This window comes from Bos indicus x Bos taurus, chromosome 26 (genome assembly GCF_003369695.1).
Source record: "Bos indicus x Bos taurus breed Angus x Brahman F1 hybrid chromosome 26, Bos_hybrid_MaternalHap_v2.0, whole genome shotgun sequence".
NCBI lineage: Eukaryota > Metazoa > Chordata > Mammalia > Artiodactyla > Bovidae > Bos > Bos indicus x Bos taurus.
In genome coordinates, this window is record NC_040101.1 from 6,814,909 (window position 1) to 6,838,029 (window position 23,121).

At 48.1% G+C, this 23,121-nt stretch overlaps 1 pseudogene; it reads right to left on the minus strand.

Moving 5' to 3' along the window:
- Positions 1 to 9,537: 9,537 nt before the first annotated feature.
- On the minus strand, positions 9,538 to 11,201 carry LOC113884675 (annotated as a pseudogene).
- Positions 11,202 to 23,121: the final 11,920 nt, after the last annotated feature.

A 23,121-nucleotide genomic window follows, 5' to 3' on the forward strand; every position in this document is an offset into this window, starting at 1 on the left:
GAAATGTTTAGTCCTGTCTGATAATAATTTTATTCATTCTAATACGTTATTTTTCTGCATTTTGCTTCCTTGGGTACTGCAACGTCTGTTCGCCTTTCTAGCGTGGTGCAAACATTGAGTGGTTTTGAGTTTTATGTGAGCAGTGCACATGTTCTTCTCACACTGTTGGTGTGAGGGTGGCTGAGAGACAGGATGTACTGCCTGGGGTGTAGCCACCAGCTCTGCTTTTGGGAAAGCGTTCTTAGCTCCTCTCTTGACGTTTCCCTGGGGCAGTGCCCTGCCCCCTCAGCCCAAGTAACCATGTACTCTTTGCTTTGGTGCAGACTCAGATCTGACTCACTGCTTGGTACAAAGAATGTCATGTGGACCAACTCTGGCAGATAATCCCTATAAACAACCCCATGGAGTGTCCTGGGTGCTGTGCTGTGTGCTTAGTCATTCAGTCATGTCCAACTCTTTGAGATGCCACGGACTGTAGCCCGCCAGGCTCCTCTGTCCAGGGGATTCTCCAGGCAAGAATATTGGAATGGGTTTCCATACCCTCTTCCAGGGAGTCTTCCCAACCCAGGGATCGAACCCAGGTCTCCCACAGTGAAGGAAGATTCTTTACCATCTGAACCACCAGGGAAGCCAAGAATACTGGAGTGGGTAGTCTAGCCCTTCTTCAGGGGATCTTCCTGACCCAGGAGTCGAACTGGGGTCTCCTGAATCGCAGGTGGATTCTTTACCAGGTGAGTCACCCGGGAAGCCTGTCCTGGGTGCTGCTCCTTCCAGAATCCACTGCCTTCATGCTAGCACACCTGGAATCGTCACCATGTTTGGAGCATCCCTGACTTGCACACCTTACTCCTCCCTTTCATTTCCTGGGAAATCAAGATCACTTGTCATCAATAGAAAGTAACTAAAAGTAAATGCAATGGGGGGAAAAAACTAACCCAGAGTGATTAAATTCCACCCAAACACCTCAAGACTGCTTCCTCAAGGCTTCTTGTCTGAGGGCTCTCCACGGATTTTTGAAAAGGGATGTTAGTATTAGAGATTTAGACACACTATCATCAAACCCAAGGCTTTCTCCCCAGTTTAAACAAAAGGTTTAGAACGGAATAGAAAAAGAAAGAACTTTTAAAAATATGTAACCCAATATATTACTGAATGCTGCAGCAGTCAACACCTAAAGTATCTCCTATGCTTCAGGAGAGCGTTGGAAATGGGTGTCCTCAAAGTTGTCCTCTGACGCTGAGAGACTAGGTTTCTGTCCATAGCAGTTACATGCCTCCCCTTGAGGGTGTTTCTACTGTGTCACATCCACATTCGTGTGGCCTGTGGGGGACACGGGCAGGACAGGCTCAGAAGATGCTGATCACAATTTGCAAGGAGTAAATTTTAAACCCTTAAACATTGGCTTTCATTCTGTAATATATAATTCCATGTCTGGGCAATCGAGTGAATAATAATTTTTTACTCTGAAAACGACATAATGTTTGACAAATCAAATATTCCAGACTCTTTGTGCTGACTTTGAAGTTAGTGACACCCCATCCAAGAGGGAGGGTTTGTGCTCACCTTGGCCCGACCTCTGGTAGAATTCACTGATAGGGCCTCCCTGGTGGCTCAGGGGTAAAGAACCGGCCTGCCATGCTGGAGCCGTGGCAGGAGCCACAGGTTCAATATCTGGGTTGAAAAGATGCCTGGCATCAGGAAGATCTCCTGGAGAAGGAAATAGTAATCCATTCCAGTATTCTTGCCTGGAAAACCCAAGGACAGTCAAGTCAGACACGACTTAGTGGCCAAATGTGCTGTCTCTTCAGTCGTGTCCGACTGTGTGTGACCCCATAGACGGCAGCCCACCAGGTTCCCCCGTCCCTGGGATTCTCCAGGCAAGAATACTGGAGTGGGTTGCCATTTCCTTCTCCAGGGAATCTTCCCGACCCAGGGATGGAACCCAAATCTGTCACGTGTCCTGCATTGACAGGCGGGGTCTTTACCACCAGTGCCACCTGGGAAGCCCAGTGGCCAAACAGAAAAAAAATAAAAAATTAAAAATGACACACTAAAATAAAGAGGCTATCCAGGAGCATTTTATATATCTTAAACTGGTGATCATGGGTATTCCCACTTACTGTTCCTTTTTTGTGGGAAACTGTTGGTGATCTCTCTTGTCCCCAGTTTCGAAGAGATGCCTTGTTTTTGTTTGGTTTAATTCCAGATTCTATTCACAGGCAGATTTTATGACACCTGAGCGGCTTCTGGTGTCCAATCCTGTTTCTTGGGTCCTGGATGCAGATATTCAAAATAAGCAAGTGCTTGCAAGCCTCTCGGAGATTGCACTGGCCCTGACTCTCAAGTTCAGGGCAGGGGACGAATTAAGAGAGTAGCATTGACGTATATACACTACCATGTGTGAAGCAGAGAACTGGTGGGAAGCTGCTGCATGACACAGGGAGCCCAGACTGGCGCTCTGTGACGACCAGAGAGGCCGGAGCCTCAAGAGGGAGGGGGCATGTGAACAAATACCCTGCTGTACAACAGAAACTAACACAACATTGTAAAGCAATTATATTCCAATTAAAAATAACTAAATTGAGGGAAAAAAAGCGACCCCCCCCCACCACCACATTCAATGTACTGATGATGAAATTTAAAAATTACCAAAAAAGTAATAGAGCCAAATCAGCAATTCTGTGAAGCAGGGACATCAGAATGGGGGAAGATCAGCCTCTACTCCTTGGAAGTGAAGAGTGTATTTACCATCTCCATAAACACAAATTAGATAATTTGCCCTTAAAACCAGTCTTTTTTCACTCAGTTGATTTCTATGTAAAAAGCAACACTGTCCGAGGCCCTCAAATTCTCAGTCCAATGAACCAAGATCAAAAGAATACAGCACTGAAACAGAGGGGTAGGTTTTAGGGGCTCTGAAGCTGACGTCCCTAATAAAATAACCCACTTTACAAAAATAAGTCTAATAACTTGGCAAAATGTCAATGATGTGGCGTTGTTGGTTCTTTGCTTTAGTATGTTGTTTTGAACAGAGGAATAAACAACCAGTTAAAGAAACCCCAACTTACTAATCAATTACATGCAGGTGTTTATAGATTTCTTCTGTTTTAATGAATTAGACTTGGACTTGTGCCATCCTAGAAATGACTTAGACACTAAAAGAACAGCTGACGGCTTAGAATTCAATAATGTTTGCAGTGGTGCCGCCTGGTATCCATTCGAGACCCAAACCAGGAAGCTTCAGTTACTTACTGTGTTTGTCGCAGGCACGTGCATAACTATCTGACATTCTAACTGATACTTGTAAAAATCTGACCCGCAGACCCTTAGACTCGATGGTTTAAAAGAGCAGTGTGATGATTTCCTGTGTGAGATCAACTCATCAACACTGTCTGGTTTTCAGCAGAGAAGCCCATTCTCGTGTGGTCTGTTTTGGCATTTATGGCCAGTTGTAAGGATTGCTCTGTGCCCTCTCTGTGTATTGCATATTTTCTGGCCATTTTTGGCCACAGTCACATCTGTTCTGGTGGCTCCACGCTTGAGTCTGATGTGGTGGCTGTGTTTCCCCTTCCGTGTGTAATACAACAACCCCTGTGAGAACAATTTTGTCTTTGCAGGTTAGTGCTCAATTGTAACTCCAGTCAAAGCTCAGGACACATCACTGCTCGCCCATGCATCTGGAAGAGCGACCACTTCACTCAATTCAACATTTTTTATTTTACCTACAGAATTGGTACCATACTGAGGCCTCCTGGAGGGGGAGAGAAGGGTGTGGGGGAGGAAGGGTTTGAAATGATAAGCTAAGTATAGGTTTCCCATATGTTCTGCTGAGTTCAGGGAGGAATTCATGCTGTTATGGTAACACCCTAAGAACCATAAAACAAGCAAGGAGAATAAATTTCCTCCTCTGAGCTCTCTGCTGCCACCCACTATCTTTGGTCCCCGTGACTGGGGAAGACCCCTTCAGCTCGGCTCTGGGCTCTGGGGCTTGACAGCACTGCACAAACCTTGGTCTTCTCTGGGTGAAACGAGGCTGGTGCGTCCCAAACACACAGGGGAGGTTTTGCGGGAATCCGGGAGCCGCGCTGTGAACTCGGAAGGGCTGTGTAAGTGTGAAATGCGGTACATTGCCTTTATAAGTACCTATCAAAACAAATGAAAACATCTCATTTAACACACGGTATTTGAGTAAACACGTTGCGACTATACCAAAATAAACCCCCCAAATATTAAACAACAAATCAACCCCCTGTCAGAGCCTGACTCACTGGATGCATGGGGCAATGAGGAAAACCATAACTCACTTGACAATGGCTCGATGAAATCGGTGAGTTTGTGAGGTGGAGTGTATGATTTCTGCACACAGCAACCAAGAGAACTTCAAATGCATTCTTCTCTCTCTCCACCGAAATTGAACAGATTCCCGAGTTCCTGAATTGGGGGATATAGGCTCAGGAGCGTCTCCCGCCACCCACCAAATAGGAGCAGAACATTCAGATACAAGGACTATCGTTTCTACTCCGCCTGGGCCCCAGGCAGGCTGTATCATCGGTAGCAGACAGCCCTAGTTCCCGGAAGAAAGAACAACTCCGTCATTACCCGGGTGCCATATAGCTGTTCACAGGGTTATCCGGGACCATAGCGGAACACAGTCTCTTCTGCCCAAGAACACATTGCTATCTATTCCTTAAGGCTGAAAGAGAAACACTGAAGTTGTCTTAAATATTCTCCTGCTGTTACAACCTTCCTCTAAGCTTCCATGACTGTTACCAGCCATGAGTGGTGTATCCAATCCTTCTCCAACAAATGTCATCACACGCGGTTCCAAAAAAGGATGGGAAAGTCTCAACATAAGCCCGCGGGAGAAATCATATTGTTCCTCCAAAGCATATTTTGTATTGAAACCGATGCCTAATATCTGTGACATTCTAGAGCTCTAAAGGAAGGATTTAGCTTTGCTGACATACAGCTGTCTGAGACTTCAGCCTCTTCCATCAGGATCTGTTGTTGTTCAGTCGCTCAGTTGTGTCCGACTCTTTGTGACCCCACGGACCACAGCACACCAGGCCTCCCTGTCCATCTCACCATTTCCTGGCGTTAGCTCAGACTCATATCCATTGAGTCAGTGATGGTTAAGGCGGATATGTCGGCCAACAGAATCAGGGCTGATTTCCAGCTCATTTCTAATGTGATTCTGTCCCCACTCCTCTCAATTGCCCCACTCTCTGTGGGCCACGGTCCCATGGATACCAATGTGAACATATATAAGACATTCCCAAACATCCTATGTGTTTATCCATCATTCAATGACTATTTTTCAAGCCCGTTCTTTGGGCATTGGACTACAAGAGTGAGCAGCAACAGACCATACTTGCTCAAAATGCACATGATCTAGATTATCAGAGGACAAAAACATCCTGCAATCCCTGCATGCAGTAGCCAAGATTTCAAGCTCAGAATGCCAATTAAGTGTGGATCAGGTGATAATACTTTGAAAGGGCATAATTATAACTATATTATCTGTGATCGGGGAGATAAGATAAATGTCATAGAAATGTGTTTAATATTGGATACATGTTACATTACAGAACAATTATGAATTTGTGTATCCTGTGTACATTAAAAGTTGGATATGTGTAAGGGTAAAAGCCGAGTCTAATTTTTTATCTGCGGGATGAGGAATTGACTTTAATTCTTTCTCAGCTAATTAAAGGAAAATTAGAAAAACAAACTGCTAAAGCACTAAATACATTTTGATTACTTATGGATATAAGCAGTTATTTTGGTTTTATTCATTGACTTACTGAAAGCATAATGATAGGTGAAATTAAGAATTAATAGAGTAATCGTGAGGGTTTATTCGGCAGACGGAATTAGGTCTGCTGTTTTCCCACCTTATAATTGGGAGCGTGAAGTTACAGGGTTTGCTCTTGGGTAAAGTTAGGCAGCATTGAGCCCTTGTTCAGATAAATCGAGCTATTCGAGATAGAACAAAGGCTCTGGGTTGGGGGAGAAGGTGACAAGTGTGGTTGCATCTGGGTTCCGTTCTAGGTGCCTGGGGGAGACAGGAGAAGCCCCCCGGCAGACAGCTAGGTGGAGAGGGTCAACTCGAGGTGAGGCTGGATGTGCAGGGAAGAGATGGCATGATAGCTTGATGGAGGAAAGGTCAGCAGAAGGATATATATATATATATATATATATATATATATTTTTTTTTTTTTTACTTAAAACAACGCAGATTTATTATCTTCACAGTTTTGGAGGTCAGAGTCCAAAATGGCTCTCAGTGGGCAAAACTCAAGGTACGGGCAGGGCTCTCCTACCTTCCAGAAGCCCCAGGGGAAAATCCATTTCCTCTCCCTTTCCAGTTTCCGGAAGCTTAGTGTATGGCCCCTTCCTCCACCCTCAAGGCCAGTGATGCTGACCTGAGTCCCTCCCATATGGCCACCTCTCTGGTTCTGTCTTCAGAGTCCCCCTCCAGCCCCTGACCCCCCCAACTTTTTTCCTTTTTAGGATTTGTATTAGCATAGGAAAAAGTGGTGCTTGCAGAACAAGGCACAGGAGAGAATGGACATGGATGGACTAGGAAGCCCAAAGATGCAGGAGGAGCAGGCGAGGCTGCGCTTGTCTGGTGGGGGGTGTGCCTGGAAGGGGGTCGCGCCTCTGGGTGAGGGGTACATGGCGTGAGGGGGTGGGAGGAGATGAGAGAAATCTTCAGGTGGAGAGGGAGGACTGGAGTCCCCCTGCAATGACCATGTCCTCACAGGGAGGCGGACGGTGGGTCTTCCTCTAGCAGACGACTCATGTGGGACCTTGGGTAAGGTGGGCAGGGCCCCAGCTGAAGGAGGCCCTGGAGCTGCGAGATGGTCTGGATTTAGAGAATCCATGATCCTACATTGGGGTTTCCTAACAGGTTCAACAGGTCAGGCGTGAGACAGGAGAAAATGATGACAGTGAAGTTGTTCCTGCAGGAGTGAGGAGACGGAGTCATGAGGAGGCCAGCCAAGGCTCCTGACACCGGTTGTCCATCTCATCTCCTGGGGAGCCTTCAGCAGTGCCAGAGCCTGGGTCCCACCCAGATCGGTACATTCACCCATTCCTGGCTGATTCCAGGGCTGAGATCTGCTGGTGAGACCCAATGAAACGCACTGTCAGCACACCGGAGGTTTTGGAGAAGTGACAGGCGGACTGAGGATGCTGCCGAAGAGGTGAGGAAAGGAGAGGAACTCACCTGAGCGTGCACAGGAGCAGGTGTGGTGTGTGTGTGTGCACGCATACTGCACGCTCGAGTGTGCAAGCATGGTAGTACAGTGGTGGTTCGACGCATGGAGCAGGTTCATAGAATTGGAGCACAGGACTGAGGAAAGTGTACTCATGAACATATTTGGATCCTTTACAAAGATATCGAAACTGGATCTAATTTGGCTATTCATTTAACAAATCACTTTTATAAAATAGTTGAGCCAACATGAGAAGTAAATATTTGAGTGTCCTAGAAATTCATTGCCAAGGAGAGAGGTTGAAAGAGCCCTGGAAACTGGGGCCAGTCTGAAATGCAATGGAGCTCCAGCTCCGAAGCTCATTAGTCCCTCAAAGAAGGAGCGCTGGCTGGTGGGCAGGGAAAACAGGAGAAAATGTGAGAAAGCGGGCAGAGTGCTGGGGCAGAAAATGGCGCCAGGACATGGCCAGGTTCTCAGGCCTGGATGCTGGCAGCGTTTGGGGCCAGTAGAAGACTGTGCCCTTCCACCTCTCTGCTGTACCCCCAGGCCCCAAGATACACCTGCCTAGCATACAGGCTTTATCGGGAGGGACTTTGAAAAGAGTGCTCAGAAGGCCTTTGCAGTGGGCAGTTATGAAGGGTGAGTGAGTGAGTGAAGTCGCTCAGTCGTGTCTGACTCTTTGCGACCCCATGGACAGTAGCCTACCAGGCTCTGCCGTCCATGGGATTTTCCAGGCAAGAATACTGGAGTGGGCTGCCATTTCCTTCTCCAGGGGATCTTTCCAACCCAGGGATCGAACCCAGGTCTGCTGCATTGCAGACAGACGCTTTACCATCTGAGCCGCCTTAGCTTACTGGGTGAGCACAGTTTTGGTACCCAGCACAGTTATTTATTACCTTTGTAGAACTGGGCAGTTACTCCTGTGCACATTCTTTTGTTGGGACTACTTATAGCACTCACCTCCTAGGATTAAGGATCATATGAGAGGATGCTTTCTTGTTCAGTTGCTAAGTCATGTCCAACTCCTTGTGACCCCATGGACTGCAGCATGCCAGGCTCCTCTGTCTTCCACTGTCTCCCGAAGTTTGCTCAAATTCGTGTCCATTAAGTTGATGATGCTATCTAACCATCTTATTCATGAGAGGATACATGCAAAATGTTTTTCATAGTGTCAGGAGCAGGGTGAGTACTTTACACAGGCACTCTAGCTAGCCACCTGGAAGGCTCCAATGGCCAGTCAGTGAGGCCGGCAGGGTGACCCCTTCTAGGTCTTTTCTCCTGGATGCATGGAGCTGTGGGTTGTGCCCACTACTTATCCAGGCTTTTTGCCATTGTATCTTCACAAAGTCAGGTTCCAAGTTGTAATTCTCTTGCACCAGCCGTGGATTGCATTAGTTCCTAGAGAACTGAGAAACACTGGGTGGGTTCCGGGTCTGATGTGGCCTGACCCCTCACCCAGCCTTGCTAAGGGAAGACCATGCCATTCTACCCTGACCCCAAGCTGAAGGTAACACTTCTTTTTTCTCCTCTGAGCCTTGAGCCCACTGCTCTGTTGAGTATCTGCTTCATCTTCCTCCCAGGCTGCAGGGCCTTGGGGACAAGCTCACATCCATTCCTTTCACCTTGACCTTGTCACAACATTTAGTTCTCTGTCTGTCCTTCACCAACGCTGTATTGCGCCGATGAACAAGGGAGTGTTTCAAAACACCAACCACTAAAACCAGTGTTTGCAGATCTGGGCATTTTTTAACCTTCTGAATTTTAATAAAATGGACATTTTCCGTCCTAGAAGCGGCAATGACCATTTTGCTTTACAAAGCTGCAGCAAGTAAGTAAAGATGGGTCTACAAAGATGACAATATTTTATTGAGGTCACACTGGTGGAAAAGAACCCCCCAATTTTTCTCCTCTGAAGATAGATTCCCTTTAGTTATTTATTTAATAGCTGTGATCACAGGTAGAGAAGATAACAATTTTTGCTCTGGACTAAATATATATGAAGAGATACATTTCACGAGGAAAAGTGCCCAAGGCAAAAACCGCTTTCCCCGCAGGACTCTGGTTAAGATGAACAACTCCAGTGGGCTCTCAGAGGAGTGTGTCATAACCACATAGTCTCTGGGGGATGTCACGAAAATGTGCGGAGGTCAGACCACCATCCCCACTCAGCATGAAAGAGACACTCCAGAAAGCTTGGGATGACTTTATAGAATGAATTACTCCATCTATATTGCAAGTCCCCAAGCACTCAAGTGTACACAAGATTAATCAGATTCAGAACACAGCTTTTATTTTTTTTTTCATCGTTCGATTTCCTTTAATGACCCCCATTCTCCTTGAAGGGCAGGTACAGCAGCTAGGCAATGGCAAGAGATGTTCGCGTGAAGGCCTTGCCTTGATTGAAGGCTTTGCCCACATGCTGGAAGGCCCCTTCCCAGGAAAAGTATTCTCCAACCACCGTCTGGGTCTCCTCACTGCTAGCATCCAGTCTCCACCATACACGTGACTTGTGGTCCGTAGGCCAATCTGGGCTCCACAGAAAGGCAAGCGCAAGCCTTGGAAGACCCAGATTCCGGAAATGGAGCTGCTGTGGTTGGTTCCGTAGAGAAAGACACTTGCAAAGGCATTCTTCCTCAGTTTGCCCAATGGCTTGGAACAGCCCAGTGATAAGGCTGCAGCTCAGGGAGGCTTGGGAAGTGGTATTCGGACTACCACAGGGACCAGCCACCCTTATCTGGTGAAGTGAAGTCGCTCAGTCCTGTTCGACTCTGCGATCCCATGGACTATAGCCTACCAGGCTCCTCCATCCATGGGATTTTCTAGGCAAGAGTGCCGGAGTGGGTTGCCATTTCCTCCTCCAGGGGATCTTCCTGACCCAGGGATTGAACCCGGGTCTCCCGCATTGTGGGCAGACGCTTTACCGTCTGAGCCACCAGGGAATCCCACCCTGATCAAAATGCTCCCCAATATGGCAGCACCACAGACAGCATGTCCTCATGGGAGTACTCGTGCTTAAATCCATCCAACAAGAAGGTACACTCTTGGGCAGGTGAGCAGAAAGGGGTCCTTGGCCTTCAGCTCAGCAGCCAGCACCTGCTGAATTCACCCAGCTCCTCCTCGGGAGCAGGGCAGCCACCTTCTTCTCCTCTTTCTGCTTCACCTGGGGCCTCTGCCTGGCTTCTTGAGAACCTGTCTCTTTCCATGAGGTGTCCTTTTTAGGCTGGCTCTCTGCAAACCGTTTAGGATCCAACCGGGCCATTTTCTCACAGAGCTTCAACTCCCCAAGACAGCCCGGAACTGGGGCTGGTTCATGTGGGTGAGGAACCAGCAGTTGGTATTAGGGAAGGCCTGGCAGAAAGAAGGCTCCGGAACCTGTGAATAAAGCCCCAACAGGCTGCTGACAACTGTGATGTCAGCCGGTGTCACATGTTTGCCCACCAGAAGAGTCCGAGTCTTCAAGGGATCGTCCAGCAGCCCCAGAATCCGCCTCATCCCCTCCTCCTCCTCCTTCTCCTCTGTGGCCTCTTTGTCATGATGCATGATGTCCCAGTAGGGGGACCGCCGGGTCCCAGCCGGGGACACTGTGTCGCTGCCATCAGCCAAGCCCACCCACCACGCCAGCTGTACTGCTGCCTCTGGAGGATGTCCTCTGGGCTCACATAGGAGGCAGCAACATTGCCCTCCAACATACAGAATCCACCTCAAAGGCTGGAACCTTGCTGGCGGGAAATTTATGGAGCAATTTGGGGGTGCATCTGGTTTGGCCGAAATGGAAGCTGGGTGGTGCCCAGAACACAGGGACCTGAGCCCTCCTCTACTGAGCAGTAATGAGGGTCTTCAGGTCCCCCAGCTGTCAGGACACGTGCACAGGGTCCTAGCCATCATGGTGATTTCATAGAGAGAGGGGCCAGAACATGGGTTAAAAGAAAACAACAACACAGGGGCTTCCCTGGTGGCTCAGTGGTAAATAATCTGCCGGCCAATGCAAGAGACACAGGTTCGATCCCTGATCCGGGAAGATTCGACATGCCTCCGATCAACTAAGCCTGTGCACCACAGCTATTGAGCCAGCACTCTGGAGCCTGGGAACCGCAATTATTGAGCCCACCACCCGCAAGTCCTGAAGCCTGCATGCCCCAGAGTCCGTGCTCCAACCGCAGCAAGAGAAGACCCTGCAGTCAGAAGCCCACGCACTGCAACTAGAGAGCAGCCCCTGCTCACTGCAACCAGAGAAAGCCGAGCAGCAACAAAGACCCAGGGCAGTAAAAAAAGAAAAATCACATATGTAACAAACACCGTTTCGCCTTTCCTTTAAAGGACTGCAGAGATCAGTTCATGTCTTTAAACATTTGGACAGAAACAACAGCAACAAAAAACACGTAGGTCATTTTTTTTTTTTTAACTGAAGACACTAAAGGTACCTAACACCCAAATTGCAGGCTGGAACCTTGAAAGCAGCTGGGCAAGTACTAATGGGCCCATAAAGCTCTGCCCGGTCTCTGCCTGCTGCCTAATTACTCATCGGCGTGGCCTTTGTTCAGCCCATGCCTGCTTTTACAGCGCAGTCAAACAAGGTAGAACTGTGTCCATTTATGGGAAAGTCAAAGACCAATAAATAAAAAGTTTAATTTCCTGATTCCCTGAAGTCGATGGGGCTTAGAAAATACTCACCAATCCCTGCAATGATGGTCTTTCAAAAAAAAAAAAAAAAAAACTGTGTGAGCAGCACCTTGTATCAAATTTCATTGCTCATAAAAAAGAATCAGATTATGTTAAGTGAAAAAAAGCAGGGCACAATGTCCTCAGTGTTTACAACTACAAAACTATCTGCTGAGGGCAGAGGACTGGAAATGTGCAATTGTGATCAGACGTTTGTGATGGGGGCAGGGTTCGGGGATATTTTTTTCCCCCATTTTCTACATTTTCTGCTGCTACTTTGGTTTTATGACAACAGCTAAAAATTAGATATCGATCAGTAAAACAATTAGTTAATTGTCTAGCAGCTCCTAGTCCCCAGAACAAAGAACATCACAGGAGGCTTCCCACGTTAAGTAAATCCATTAAAAACCAAGAAATTCAACTAAGTGTCAGAGGACCGAGGGTCTCACTTTCATCTGGAGGACTGTTGATTTTTACAGCTGTCCCAAGGAGCTCCATTAGTAAAAATTAGTCCCTCATCAGGTCTCTCCACTTAGTGAAATCTTTCAGGTCATTAACAATACTTAAGAAACTTTTTCTCCATCAGTATGATATGAAAGGTGTGGCAAGGAACCTACTGTATGATTCCTCTCTCTGGTCATTTCCCATTGTTTTGAAAACAGCTCAGGCGATACGAGCTGGATTGCGCACGGGCTGTTTACAGGGAGCAGACTGCACAAGGGGCGAGAACCAGCCCTGACATGTTGCAGCCCACAGGGTCTGGGTGAGCAGGCCAGTGCTGGCTTTCCATCCAGGGACTGCGTGCGTCCAAGGGACTCATTGCTGCTGCTGCCGCTCTGTCTGCTGACTTGGAAGAACTGGGGTCGATGCATTTGCTGACCGGATCTCTTGCCTCCTCTCTTTTGCTCCTTGCCAGTACCTTGCCTGGCTTCCCTTTTTTTTCCAACTAATTTCTCCACTGGTGGTCCTCTGAGCCCTGCTCTTCGCCCTCTACCTCCCCCTCCCTCCTCCTTGCATGCATTTTGTTGCTCAGTTACTTACCTAGACAACCACTGATGCAGCAAAGCCAGCTGCACCCTCTCCAGGGGCACAGGAGATACGAGATAAAGGAGAGCGGCTTCCCTCTCAGTCCATTCGCTCAGTCGTGTCCTACTCTTGGTGACCCCATGGACAGCAGCACGCCAGGCCTCCCTGTCCATCACCAACTCCCAGAGCGTCCTCAAAACTCATGTCCATCGAGTTGGTGGTGCCATCCAGCCATTTCATCCTCTGTCGTCCCTTTCTCCTCTTGCCTTCAATCTTTCCCTCTGGGAGGTTACATTCGTGTGGGGAGGAGACATGCAGACAGGGAAAAGTGATTTAACTCTAATGAGATGAATATTCCCCAAGGCAGGCCCGGGTTTGGGCAGTATCCTTATATGACCCATAAACATGGAAACTCAGCAAGTCCAAATGTGAGCCCAAGCACTCCTCCCCCTTGTAGCCCACAGTTTGGTTAAAGACATCTGTATAGTCACCAAAGCTTGAAGCTAGATGCCTTCCACCCTCCTCATCCCCAGCATCCTGCCATTCCACCTTAGGATCGTCTCTTTAATAATTCCCTTCTTTCCATTCTCACCACAACTGCCCAGTTAATCCTTCCCATGTAGTCCTCTATTGTCCTATGTGCTTGCTCCTCCATGGCCACCATGCTCAGAGTGATGACCCTAAAACACACCCAACTGCATGGTACCTTCGCTTAAAAAACATTGGAGGCTCCCATCAGTGAATCAAGTTCACCTCCCTGCCATGGCCTTTAGCATCAACCTCCACGTACAGCTTTAACCACCTGCTTCCTCGGTCACCTTTGGGCGTTGAGCGCCCATCACTTCCCAAGCATATGGTGCTCGTTGACACCACGTTGGGTCCCGCTGCTCTCTCTATCTCGAACGCTTTCCCACACCCTATCAGAAAGAGGAGTCCTGGGGAAAATCCCGTTCGTCTGTTGTTCGTGGCCAAAGTCCAGTGGCATCTTCTCGGGATCCCCACACTCCCCAGACTTGCCCCTGGGGGTCTCCTTTCTGAAAAATAAAAAAAAAAAAGCTGAGTGTTTGAGATCAGGAGTGAAATCTCCATCTCACAGTTGTGGTGTGTTCAGTCGCTCAGTTGTGTCTGATTTTTTGTGGCCCCAGGCTCCTCTGTCCATGGAATTTTCCAGGCAAGTATACTGGAGCGGGTTGCCATTTCCTCCTTCAGGGGATCTTCCTGACCCAGGGATCAGACCCAGGGATCAAACCCTGGTCTCTTGCATATCCTGCATTGGCAGGCAAATTCTTTACCACTAGCGCCACCTGGGAAGCCCTGGTATTTCTGAATACAGACAAATTTTTTTTAAGACCAAAAGATACTCATATTCTTAAAAATTAAAAAAAAAAATCTGAATTAAGACTTGAGATATACTCAGATAATTATAAACAACAGCAGAATTTCAGATTAAATGAGGTTACATCCATTGAGAAAGCATGCTGACCACACCTTTCCTGCCTGAAAAAGTCCTTCTAGGGTATCTGATTGTTGGGGTTACTAATGAAATTGAGGCGTGTGTGTTTTCGTCTGTATTAGTCATTTGCATTTCCCCTGGAGTCCTTGATGAAATCCTCTTAAAGTACAGGTGGAGGTGAGGGTAGGGAGTTGGGAGCGGGGCCAGAGCCCTGATGAAATCCTCTTAAAGCACAGGTGGAGGTGAGGGTGGGGAGTTGGGAGGGGGGCTAGAGCCCTTCCCCTGCCCTCCCTTTTTTTCCTTCCAGAACTAAATTCTCTACGATTTCATTTCTTCCCCGGGATGACTTACTCTGATTGGGACTTCTCCCTCAGTTCTTCTCCTGGAGGAACAGGAGCCTTCAATCCTAAATGCTGACCCACAGCTGGCTGGAGAGCACGTTAGGACCCTGGGCAACAGATGAAGGCAGTCATATCCCACATACAGATAAAACACAACGCTGGTTCGTTGTTGAAATGTATGCAGTCAGTCTTCAAGACGGCCCCCAAAGACCCATGCATGACTGTTTCCATGCCCATTCAGGGGACAATATGCTGTCCCTTATCATTGAATCAGGGCTGGCTCCTGGTGACAGATAGAATGAGTGGACGTGACCATATCTGACCTCTGAGGCTAGGTCATAAGAATGAGCTTCTGCTGACATTCTCTCTCTGCCTCCCTCAGGACACTCTCTGATGCTCTGCGCTTGTTGTTGCTCACTCGCTCAGTTGTGTCTGACTCTTTGTGACCCCATGAACCGCAGTACGCCAGGCCTCCCTGTCCATCACCAACTCCCGGAGTTCATTCAAACTCACGTCTGTTGTGTTAGTGATGCCATCCAACCATCTCATCCTCTGTCGTCCCCTTCTCCTTCCGCCTTCAATCTTTCCTAACATCAAGGTCTTTTCCAATGAGTCAGGTCTTCTCATCAGGTGGCCAAAGTACTGGAGCTCCAGCTTCAGCATCAGTCCTCCCAAGGAATGTTCGGGGTTGATCTCTATGCTCTGAAGAAGCCCAAACTGGCCCTCATGAAGAGCCCAGTGCGCAAGAGCTGAGACCCCAGCCTGCAGCCAGTCTCCACCCCTAGATCCGAGTGGAGACACCTTCAGATGTTCCCAGCCCTAGATCTCTGTCTCCACACGAGGCCCTAGAGAAACCATCCCCTTTCTGAGTTCCTGACTCACTGAATGGTTGTTTATATTTTGGGGTAAATTTTTATGCAGCCTTAGCAGCTGGACCAAGGAGCAAAATGCCAATTAATTAGAATTTTTCCTGAGCATTATGTTCACCAAATGTGAGCATGCCCTGCAGGCTCTAAGGTCGGGCAGATAAATGCCTATGGGAAAGAATAACTATTCCAGGATGAGGCTCTATAGTTAGGTGTGTTCACAGACCGCTACATAGGATATTGGTTAAAATAATCCACGTTCGAAGTCTTAAAAATGCATGGTAGGCGACCATACAGATGAATGCCACAAGAGGGCAGGTGTACATATGGAAATAGGGCTTTCATGGACCTAACCTTAGTCTTTTGACTTTTTTATTTTTTCTTTCATTTCACTGATGATTTTGTTAGACATTGATCACTGCCTACAGATGGGCTTCATTTTGAAGACATGAATCTACATTTCAAAACACGACCATCTAGGAAAGACTTCAGTAGGAAAGGTCCCATAACAGTTCATTTAATAAAGCCATATTTGTATTTCTTATAAAATATATTTTTGTAATGAAAACACCTACAGTTTCATTACTGAGAAAAATGGAGCCGATACTTTCAAGTGTCAGCGGGACAAACATTTCCTGACTTTCTATCACTGCATGAATGCAGATGTGTTGTTTACTCAATCTCATTTATTTCATAATGGGATTAAATAATGCTTCATTATTTCATAATGAACAAAGTAATATGTGATTTTGAAAAAAAGAAGCAATTACACTTATTTTTCTTTCACCTCAGAACCCCCCTCCCCCTAATACATTCTGACATTAAAATGAACTAATTTGTTGGGTAATTTAAAGTCGTCTTAACCTCTCCAAGAAAGATGAAGAAATAGGCTTCTCAGACCCCGGGGTTTTACTGATTACAAATTGTTTTACTTAAAATGTTTCTTGCCAACTTCAGGCAGTCTTGTTCCTGGAGAGCTTCTTACACACCACACATTTGGTACTTTTCAGTGGCTGGTCAGTGCACACGGCTTAATTGCACTTATGGGTGTGACATGTCCAGGAGATGGTGATGGACAGGAAAGCCTGGCGTGCTGCAGTCCATGGGGTCGCAAAGAGTTGGACACAGCTGAGCGACTGAACAACAACATCAATAGGTCTGACAGCACTGGAACTTCCAAGGCTTTAAGGGGTCGCTCCCTTGCAGTTTTGGGACTTCCCCGGTGGCACAGTGGTAAAGAATCCAAGTGCCAATGCAGGAGACGCAGAAGACAGGGTTTAATCCCTGGGTGGGGAAGATCCCCTGAAGAATGACAAGTCACTCCAGTATTCTTGCCTAGGAAATCCCATGGATAGAGGAGCCTGGCAAACTACAGTCCATGGGGTCGCACAGGAGTCAGAAACGAAAGAGTGACTGAGCACACACTTACAATTTGCCCTGTACCCACTAGGACTTGCCAGGTGGCGCTAGTGGTAAAGAACCTGCCTGGTCGGGAAGATCCCTTAGAGCAGGAAGTGGCAATCCAGTCCAGGATTCTTGCCTGGAAAATTCCATGGACAGAGGAACCTGATGGGCTACGGTCCAAGGGTTGCAAAGAGTTGGACACAATTGAGCCACTGAGCACGTGGCATGGCCCAGAGCTGCCGAGCAGAGGCTGTGGAGCTCAGCAGTAGAGAATTGGCCTGTAGAAGTCATCCTGAACAACTCAGGAGCCTCTCTGAACCTCAGCTTTCACATCTGTAAAAAGGAGCTCGTATTTGTATTTTTCTCAAAAGGATGTTGTGAGGATCGGCTAGAATAATGGATGTAAAGCACTTGACCTTGTGCCTGGCATATAGCACTCTGTTCTACCCCGCTCCCCGCAGCTACGCCTCTCCTGTGACCAAACGTGTAGGTTGGCTACTATATTACCTGGAACACAGGAGCACTCGGCAGACATCAGCTAGGATTACTGCCCTGCCTTTAGTCCTATAAACATTTTAAAAAATGATTTTAAAAACAAAGATGCTAAATAAGTATTTCATCTCCATTACCAGCTGCGTACACATGCATGCTCTCTACGTTCTCCTAGAAGACACTTCCAGAACGGGTGTTCCTTTCCACACTTGCATGCTGCGTCTGAAGATCCAACATGACCACTGGCAAAAACTCCAGATCACTGAAGGCTTGCATCTCATTTTCCTGGTCAGCAGTGGTGAGGACGGACACACTGATCTATTACAAATGGCAGTGACTTCCAAAGCCACCCGTCTGCTGTTTTTCCCTCTGAAGATTTGCTGCAATGGAATTCTAGGAAGATTTCACACAACTGCCCCAAACCCACATCAGAGGCCACATAACAAATGAGCTGTAGAGGGACGCTGGCTGCGTTTCCACGTCCAAGGTGCCGAGGTGGAAATCATTTACGACAGAACATGCGCTCTTTGCATTAAGCAGACCCCGTTTATGTGTGACTCCAAATGGACTTCTTTGAAACTTCGCTTCCTCCCAGCCCAGTTCACAGAGTCAGATGTTTTTATAGGGGAGAATTCCACAACAGCTGCACTTTTTCCTCCTTCAACATGCCAAATGTTCCTTATCATTACATGGTCTCAAATATATTTTACTATGAAGTTTTTTTTTTAAGCACCAATAACTCGCATAACCTTTAACCCACGAGTGTAAACACGCTACATTTGGACAGGCAGTAAATTGTGACTCTACTTTTAAAGCTCCTTGGGTTAGCCTGGATAAATCTTTTAACTTCTCAGCTAGAGAGTCTTTAGAGAGACTTTCGTGGCTTTAACATTCCTGGAGTCACTCTGGGCACTTCCCAGATCCCACGATCCTTGCCTGGACCCTCTCTGGGGTCCAGGGTGCCCTGGGCTCATTTCTTTCCGGTCCTGCTCCTCGGTACCCTGAGGCTCCCCTCCCCAGATGGTCTCATACTCCACTGCGTGTTCCTCGAGCACAGGGACTGTGTCTTATCACCATGGCATCCATCGCAGTTCAGGAAACTATAACAAGTGTCCTAGACTGGTGTGTTTTAAACAGCAAACATTTATTTCTCAGAGTTTTGGAGGCTGGAACATCAGCACGGTTGGGTTCTAGGGAAAGCTCTCCTCCAGGTTTGCAGACAGCTATCTTCTTGCTCACATAGCACAGAGAGAGGGAGAGAGAGAGCCTTATTATAAGGGCACTAACCCCATCAAGTGAGGTTTAGACATGGGTTTCCCTGGTGGCTCAGATGGTAAAGAATCTGCCTACTATGTGTGAGACCCAGGTTCGATCCCTGGGTCAGGAAGATCCCCTGGAGAAGGAACTGGCTATGCACTCCAGTGTTCTTGCCTGGAGAATCCCAGGGACGGAGGAGCCTGGTGGGCTGCCGTCTATGGGGTCGAACAGAGTTGGACACGACTGAAGCGACTTAGCAGCAGCAGCAGCGGCATTCTTGCCTGCAGAATCACATGGACAGTGGAGCCTGGCGGGCTAGAGTCCGTGGGGTCGAAAAGAGTCAGACACAACTGAGCTACTAACAGACACAACCCCATCAGGGGGGTTCCACCTCATGACCTCCCAAGGACCTCGGACCTCCAAATACCATCACACTGGGAGTTAAGGTTCCACACATGAATTTTGGGGTCACAGACATCCACAACAGTATCCCAAGAGCCTCGCACAGTCCTGGACCATTTCCTGAGATCAAGAGATGAATGGTGCCCCCTGGGGTTGTACAGCGTGGTGGTCTATAGTGTGTGTGTGTGTGTGTGTAAGCTCTATTAGCACTTGAGTACTTGCTGAATAAAACATTTAATAAATTACAACATATTTCTGATTTAAAATTTTTAATATCTTTATTTAAATTAAGTTTGGTGCTGTTTTATAATAATGTAAAATGCAATGCTTAAATAGAAAATGACATTGTAAATTAAAGACATCCCTTCAAAGAACTTAAGTTAATAGATTTTTTTTCCTGAATGACTCTAAGCATGACTTAAATATTCTAACAGGCCAATGGTTTATTGATCAGAAAACTTAAGTATTAAATTACTGGCTGAATACTGCCCTAGGAATCCCATTTGTCTTTACATTATAAGGTGATTAATTTGATAAATAGCCAAGATGTATTTCCATCTCTGCAACATCTAAAAGTCAAAGCCCTTCTCTACAGAGATGTTCTAAAGAAGTGTCGGAGCCCCCAGTCAAGCCATTGGAAATTTTCCCAAGCGTCAATATGCCCCAAATTCAGATTAGGGAAAACATCTCATTTATGCGCACTTAAAAAATCTTGTTCCCTCAAGATTGTTCCCCTACTGGAGATTCAACAAATTCTGTTGACTCTGGAAAGTAGCAAAGACGGATTTAAGTGAATCCGGTGCTTGAAGTGGGACCCGGGGCAGCTTGCCAAGATCATGTTATTCTTTTGCTTGGAATCCTACACCCCACGCCGCCCCCCACCACTGCCCGGAAGCTCCCTCCTTCCTTCTCTTCCTCTCTCCTTTCTTCCCATCCAGCTGCCCGGAGCCCCAGCCAGCTGTGCCGAGGCGGGAGAAGGAGACCCCCGGGAGGCCGCACGTGGGTGGAAGGGAGAGGCCTCTGGGCTCACGGACTCGGCCATCCTGGGTGAAGCCTGAGGAGACCGCAGGGTGGCCGGTTCTGTGACTGACCGCCCACCCTGACTGTGCATCTTGGTGTTGGGTTTGGTCTCAGTGATGCTGTCCTGCAGCTGGTGGCTCAGCTGTACTGCTCCTCCCCCGGGAAATCCCAGCTCTCTGCTCCCTGCCCTTCTCCCCTCATCATGGCCTCTCCTAGCGTCCCTTGAGAGAGGGGAGAACTCTTGGTTAGGGGATCAGCCTTCTGCTCTAGGCTGTGGACTCTTGGCATGAGGGAAGGCTCACTTTCTTCTTCACATCTTGACTCATGGTGCCAGAGCCGGCACTGCCCTGGCTGGAGACATGAGGGAATGAATGAGCAGCGGTCAAAGGAGACGGTGTGCGTGGAAGTGCTTTGTAAACAGTGCTGTGTGACGCACATGCGCATCGGTGATTATTGTCTCTACACCTGCCGGGCCGGGGCCTTACCCGGGACAGAGCAGGAACTCGGCCGCACCTTTGGAAACAGAGGCTGGAAGGCAGAAGGGAGCCCGCGGTGGCAGCCTGGGCCCCCAGGAAGCACAGGCTGAGGTGGCATTCGTGAGAGGTGTTCACTAGGGAGGGCCCCTGCAACCAGACCCTGGGGAAGGTGGGGCAGGAAGTGGGACCAGCTAAGAGGGACGGTGGACTGTGATGGTGGTGGCCCCGTGACAGCCTTGGCCGTCCTCTGGGAGCCCCGAGCTAGGATGGCCCTTTGGCATTGTCCTGACTGGGGCCAGGATGGCCTGATTTTTATCCCCTGCACTGATCAGACGTTGGGTGTGGATCACTGAGGAAGGGACGTGAGCTTGGGCCAGGCAGACCTTCCCCTAGAGGTGTGTGCTGGGCAGGGCTGGGGGTGCCCAGCAGCCCACCAGAGTCCACCACAACAGCTTCTCACAGGACCCGGGGGCACACACGGAGCTGAAGAAGCTGGGCTTGGGGAATCCTCCACACCCAGGGGAGGCAGCCTGTGGAAAAACACAGCCCTGTGTATACATGGGACGTGGTGTGGTCTTTGCTACCACAGTGGCTCTGTACTCGGCCGGGTGCCAAGACCCTCCAACGTCCAAGGCAGGGCCTCTGCAGTGCTGGTACATTCTATCTCTTGCTCTGGGTGTGGGGTCACATGGAGCTGTGCACATACGACATTGTTGACTTTCCTATGTGCATCATGCAACCGACATCGCGGTGATGCTCCTCAAGTTATTTAAACAGTCTATCGTGCTCAACCTTCCACTCTGCCTCCTGTTTCTCCTTTTAAAAGAGAAAAACATCATTGGGGTTTTACGATGCACAATCCTGCCAACCCCTAGATAGAAACAAACACTTTAAACTATGAACTAAGCCAGGACATCAAACTAATCTTTGGATCAAACCTGAATTTCACTTTGTCTTTGGACACCTCTCCATTCTCTACTCAAACCCTTTAATCGCCTCCCATTTCCCTCAAAAGAAACTTTAAAAACTTTTTTTTTGAAGAGGGGTGGGATTGCAACTATTTTTATTTTTTTTCCTCCTAAACTTTGATTGTAACTCTACTCTGTGCCAGCCACTGCTCTGTCTTTGGGCTTGGAGAGAGTAGAGAATGAGGCCTGACCCCATGAGGGGCACACGGTCTGATGGGAATGTTCCCCCACATGAGCCAGCCAAGTGGTGGCCCAGCTGGGTGCATGGAGCTAGAGCTGGGGGCAGGGGGACAAGGCTCCGCATAGACTTTCTGGAATAAGTCCTCTCTTGCCAGTTTGGAGAGATTGCGATCTAAATGGTCTGGCTTGTCTCCTGGAAACCTCATCTTGCTATGTTTGTTCTCCAAACTCCAGGTCACCCTGGCCTCCCCACGGTGATGGCTCCTACGTAGGCTTTGCGCGTCTGTACTCTTGCCTCTGTATGCCCGCCCTTTCTTATCTTTCTGTGCAAAAAGGTGGCTTGCTCTCAGATCGCCGTGCTTGCTGTAGGAGGGTCAGTGGCTTCCCTTGCACTCAGCCTCCTCTCACAAAACCCTCTCTGCAGTGTCCCCAGGCTCCCTGGTGACCGCTCCATTAAATTCATACGGAGTCAGCTACTGCTCTCTGCCTCTTTTTTTTTTTTTATTTTTATAACTGCAGAATTGTACCTCTCACCTTGCAGAGCATTCCTTCCGCATCTCACTGCTCTTAAACTTCTACTTAAGATTAGCCCACAGGGGACTTCTCTGGTGGGCCAGTGGCTAAGACTCCATGTTCCCAATGCAGAGGGCCCAGGTTCAATCCTGGTCAGGGAACTAGATCCCATATGCTGCAAGTGAAGATCACGTGTACTGCAACTAAGACCCAGAGCAGTAAAAAATAAATAAATAAATAAATAAATATTAAAAATAGATTAGTCCACAATACCAAGGTGGGAAGAGGAGCCTGGGGACCTCAGGGCCTGGGGGGCACCCTCAGACTGAGCCCGACAAGCAGAGACCCACCAACCTCTTCCTTCAGGATTATACTCAGTCACTCAGTCAAGTCTGTTTGCAACTCTATGGACTGTAGACCGCCAGGCTCCTCTGTCCATGGAATTATCCTGGCAAGAATACTGGAGTGGGTAGCTTTTCCCTCCAGGAGATCATTCCAACCCAGAGATCGAACCCAAGCCTCCTTCGCCTCCTGCATTGGCAGGCAGATTCTTTGCCAGCCACTGATGAAGGAATGATGCTAAAGTTGAAACTCCAATACTTTGGCGACCTCATGCAAAGAGTTGACTCATTGGAAAAGACTCTGATGCTGGGAGGGATTGGGGGCAGGAGGAGAAGGGGATGACAGAGGATGAGATGGCTGGATGGAATCACTGACTCGATGGATGTGAGTCTGAGTGAACTCTGGGAGTTGGTGATGGACAGAGAGGCCTGGTGTGCTGTGATTCATGGAGTCGCAAAGAGTCAGACATGACTGAGTGACTGAACTGAACTGAACTGATGCT